Source organism: Otolemur garnettii, unplaced genomic scaffold (assembly GCF_000181295.1).
Source record: "Otolemur garnettii isolate 467f Iridium unplaced genomic scaffold, OtoGar3 scaffold00216, whole genome shotgun sequence".
NCBI lineage: Eukaryota > Metazoa > Chordata > Mammalia > Primates > Galagidae > Otolemur > Otolemur garnettii.
The window spans coordinates 2,282,955-2,288,570 of NW_003852611.1; positions in this window are offsets into that span (position 1 = coordinate 2,282,955).

Sequence of the window (5,616 nt, forward strand, 5' to 3'; positions counted from 1 at the left end):
AAAAAAAAAAAAAAAGAAAGCAAATCTAGTTTTTTTCAGTTGTAGGTGTCAGAATGTCTTGTAGCATAGATTGTTTAAAAGCACAATGTACCTATTTTCTATTTATACCCCTTGCTGATTTTTATACAAGTAACTTGTTATTGGCAATGAAACTTACACTCCCCACTTGATGTCATCAACAAAAATATTGAGATGTTGCTAATATCTGGTTATAAATTATGTTTGAAGTTAAAAAAAAAAATAGAAATACAGGGCCAAGCTTGGTGACTCATACCGGTGATCTTAGTGCTTTGGGAGGCCAAGGCGGGAGGATCATTTGAGCTCAGGAGTTTAAGACCATACTAAGCAAGAGCAAGACCTTGTTACTCTACCAAAAATAACAAAAAATTAGCTGGGCATAGTGGCTATGCTTGTAGTCCCATCTACTTGGGAGGCTGACAGAAGAGGACTGCTTGAGCTCAGAAGTTGGAGGCTACATTTAGCCTTGATGATTCCACTATACTCTAGCCCAGGCAATAGAGTGAGACCCTGTTTCAACAACAACAGTAACAAGACAGTTGTGACAATCTAATTAACAGAGAAAGATTAGTATAAAAAGTCAGAATTGAGACAGTATGGTAGGTAGTTTCTTCAACCACGGTCAATAACCCCTCCCCTTAGAAGAAATACATTCATGCACTGCATAATAGCTTTTCAGTCAATGATAGACCACATATCTGATGGCTATCCCATGGGATTATAATAAAGCATGTATATTAATAGAAACCTGGTATATGGTACTCAATATTAGAATTGCAGATAAGTAGGGGAAATGACTGGCATTCAGTAGTGGTACTAGAACACTTGGTTTTCTGTATGATAAAATATACATAAATGAAAATATGTATACCATCTAGGTTTGTGTAAGTTTACTCTATGATGTTCATAAAATGGTAAATTGCCTAGTGATGCATTTCTCAGAACCTATTCCTATAGTTATGCCTTGCATTACTGTAATCATTTATTTACTCTAGAACTCAGAGTCAGAAATCCTATTGTGCCAAAGCAAAATTTGAGCCTACCTTTAGGGATTGGTCCTAAACAGTCTCCCTGAGGGTCGCAGTCCACAGTTATATCTATTCTTCAACTCTCTCCCCGTGAGCCTGAAAAAGGCCAGGACATGTTTTTGAACATGTTGCTTATCATACTGGACTACTATCAATGGTTCATCCCCAAGTCTCCCCAAGCTGGTTACAAAACAAAATAAATGAAACCTGAACCAAATATGCAGGCATGCAAAACAATAACAAAAAGTCCAAACAAACTGGCCTGAGTCTATTATGAGTCTTTGAAGGGGCCAGCAAGATACTGGGATGGCCAGTACCCTGGCTGTTTCAGAAATATGTTATCCATCATACACATATTCCAAGGTAGTTGGCAGGGCACTCACACACATGACTCTTGAAAATTAACCAAATTTCACACATGGTTGGTAAGCCTACCATTTATTCTCATGCACTCATTCCTCCCCTCCACACTATTCTTCATCTCTACTTACTTCATACCTAGTTTTACAGGCATATAATTTTCTATGAAATATGAGGAGAGGAAACAAACCTACATAAGTTTGAACTCTGAAGCTCTATGTCCTAAACGATTCCTAAGTAGGAATGATTTAGTTTTGTTTCATAAATATTTAATATCTCAGGGATCCTGAAAGTAGACAGATGGTTGCTAAGGAGATTTTGGGGCCATGTGTGTCAAGACAACAAACACATGATTACTCCAGAATTCAAGTTCAGATGGGATTGTTTTCAGTCCAAATTTTCTGCTTGCCACAGCTAATTCCTTAGACAACTTTAAATCAGTATGTGTCTCTGAATTGAAGTGATGTGGGCCCTGAACTGCCGGGCTGTGGAGGTCAGTAGTGAGTGAGAACTGTAAAGAAGACAGGGAAAGGGTAATTAATGAAATTAATGTTACTTTTTGTTGCAAAATAATATTAAAAGGAAGAATTTTAATGTTAATGCATTTGCAAAATAAGAGAAAAATGGAGGAGGCAGAAATATATTCTAGAAGCAAGTATCTGCAACTGATGGGCCAGATGTCCTTTGTGCACCCACTGCTTTTCCCATGGCAGAACCTTAAGCACCCCATGTGTCTGAAGCCAGGTTATCTTTAGGTCTTGAGACTGTGCTGCAAACAGGCTAGCTGTTGCCCTGTTTTTGTTTTTCTTTTTGTTTTGTTTTGTTTTTTGACACAGAGTCGCACCATGTCACAGCTCACAGCAACCTCAAACTCCTGGACTTCAGCGATTCCCCTACCTCAGCCTCCCAAGTAGCTGGGACTACAGGCACCTGTCACAATGCCCGTCTACTGTTGTTGTTGTTGTTGCAGTTGTCATTGTTGTCCAGCTGGCCTGGGCTAGGTTGGAACCCACCACCCTCGGTGCATGTGGCCGGCGCCATAACCACTGTGTCAGGGGCACTGAGCCTGTTGCCCTGTTATTGAGATAACCTTTCTGCACTTAATAAAGTGGTGAAGAAGAAACCTGGAGGCCAGGTGTGGTGGCTTATGCCTGTAATCCTAGCACTCTGGGAGGTGGGTGGATTGCCTGAGCTCAGGAGTTCAAGACCAGCCTAAGCAAGAGTGAGACCCCATCTGTAAAAATAGGTGGGCGTTGTGGCTTGCACCTGTAGTCCCAGCTACATGGGAGGCTGAGGCAAGAGAATCACTTGAGCCTAAGAGTTGGAGGTTGCTGTGAGCTATGGCACCAGGGCACTCTACCAAGAGCAACAAAGTGAGACTGTCTTAAAAAAAAAACAAAACATAACTATGTACATTAATGCATTTGTGGGGTATAATGTGCTGATTTGATGTACAATGTGGAATGCTTACATCTAACCAATTAACATAACCATCTCCTTGCTTACTTACTTATTGTGGCAAAAACATTCATACTCTATGACTTCAAAAATGCCAACTATAACAAAAAGTAATGAAGTCGTTTGGAATGGAATATGAGTATTTATGAAATTAAAGTATGTTTTGGGGGGCAATCAAAAAAGCTACAAACAGCACAGTATGTGTATTTCAGTGTGTCATTTCCAAACAGAAGTTTACACCAAAAAACAAAACAAAACAAAAAAACCCTGGGAGACTAGATATTTTATTTTACTTTTTGACTATAGGGCATTTTTATAGCTTCTGGCACTCTAAGGAATTTTATATAATTATTTTTCCAAACTGCAGTGTAAAAGAGCCAAATCCAAAGTCTGACTGAAATCTCAAGTTCAGAGGATTAGAAATGACTTCACCCAGAAATATGTTCCCTCATTCAAGGTCCTTAGAGAAGTTGTTGGTGCCCTCTACCCAGATCACCAGGAACACACCTCTGGGTGGATGAGTTGGGTTGATTACTCCATGCATCACATTAAGGGAGAAATGGGACTGTAGAACCTCATGGAGGGTGTCAGAAAGGACTTTTTTTTTTTTTTTGAGACAGAGCCTCAAGCTATCCCACTGGGTAGAGTGCTGTGGCATCACAGCTCACAGCAACCTCCAACTCCTGGGCTCAAGAGAGTCTCCTGCCTCAGCCTCCCAAGTAGCTGGGATCACAGGTGCCCGCCACAATGCCCAGCTATTTTTTGGTTGCAACTGTCATTGTTGTTTGGCAGGCTGGGCTGAATTTGAACCTGCCACCTTAGGTGTATGTGGCTGGTGCCTTAGCCACTTGAGCCACAGGCACTGAGCCCAGAAAGGACTCTTTATAGGATTTAAACACACACTCAAATCCTGTAAAAGGGTTTAAGGAAGTGAGCCTTTCCTTCAGATTGGACTTTGTTAGGAAATGTAGGTAATTCTCTGGGTAGCTTGATGAATTTTATTTAGAAGGAGAAGAGACTGGAAGAAAACTAATTGGTAAAGAAGCAGCAGTCACTGTTAATCCAGGATAGGAGGATGTTTGATCATTTTTGTAGTTTGGCTGAAGTCCTTGTTTTTGTCTTTTCAGATACAATTATGCAGTGATCTTGCATTTTTCTTGGTCACAATGGTCATGTAGCGGCCTTGTCTGATGTTGGTGGTATATGAAATTGTTTATGTTCTTCAGGAGAACACTGCTGCCTAATTGTGAGGACCAAGTCAGCTGCAATATGCCACTGGCTGCTTGCTTTCTCCTCAGAGTGATCAGTGCTGGGTCCCGCAGCCTATAAGAGACTAAATTCCCTTTCTGCCAGGAGCCATTTATGGTTACTTTCTAAGAGAACTTAGGAACCTTAGTTAAAATGTTAATCTCCTGTAGTGTTTTTTCCTTAAATATTCATATCAGAGAAGTACATGTGAGAATGTGGCAGATTGCATAAATATTTTTCAAAGATGGCCACAGCAGTACCTCCCATCCCACTCTGTCTTCTATAATGTGACCTTGCCACCCTTCTGTTGAGAAGTAAGATAAGATGTCCTGGGCAGTGCCTGTGGCTCAAAGGAGTAAGGCACCAGCCCCATATGCTGGAGGTGGTGGGATCAAACCCAGCCCCAGCCAAAACCTGCAAAAAAAAAGAACAAAAAAAAAACCAAGATAAGATGTCCCTCTGCTTTGAATCCATGCAGACTTTGAGTGTACTAACCGATAGAATAGGGGAAAATGAGACTATAACTTCTGAAGCGAGCTTATAAGAGACAATACAGCTTCTGCCTTACTTGCAGGAACATTCACCCTTAAGTCCCTGAGCTACCATGTGCGAAGTCCCACTACTCTGTATTTGCCAGGCTCTGAGAAGGCCCAGGCCTAAGGTGAGGTCCTCCGATCAACAGCCCTCACTGAGGTTCCAGCTAATAGCCAACATCAATCAGCAGCCTGTACAAGACTCCTATAGATGATTATAGTCCTCAGCCATCCAGTCTTTCAAGCTCAGACCTCTGGACATGGAACAGAAAGAAGCCATTTCTGCTGTGCCCTGTCTTGGTTCTTGATCCACAGGATCCAAGAACAGAATAAAATGATTGCTTTAAGCCACCCAGTGTTGAATTGGTTTATTACAAAGCAAAGTATAGAAACCCAAACGGAGATAGGAAGTTTTGTGAACATAAAGGGATCAGAGTAAAAGGAACAAGGGGCAAGGAAGGGGAAATAGCTGGTAGACAAAGCATTTAGTGTTGCTGCTGCCATAGGGCTCTTTGGCCCTAGAAACTTTAGAGTGGGCAAAAGTGGATGGTAGAGAGAAGCCACCCAGCACGTTACATGAAACTTCTTTAGGTAATAATTGTACCTCCTTTTCTTTTCTTTTTCTTTCTTTTTTTTGAGACAGAGTCTCACTGTGTTGCCCTTGGTAGAGTGCTCTGGCATCATAGCTCACAGCAACCTCAAATTCTTGGGCTTAAGTGATTCTCTTGCCTCAGCCTCCTGAGTAGCTGGGAATACAGGTGACTGCCACAACACCCAGCTATTTGTTGTTGTTGTTGCAGTTGTCATTGTTGTTTTAGCTGGCCCAGGCCAGGTTTGAACCTGCCAGCCTTGGTGTATGTGGCTGGCGCCCTTCCCACTGAGCCACAGGTGCTGCCTGTACCTCCTTTTCAAATGAAATCTGTAATATTCTCTGTAATTGAACATCTTAATTAAAATTAACAGAATTCTGT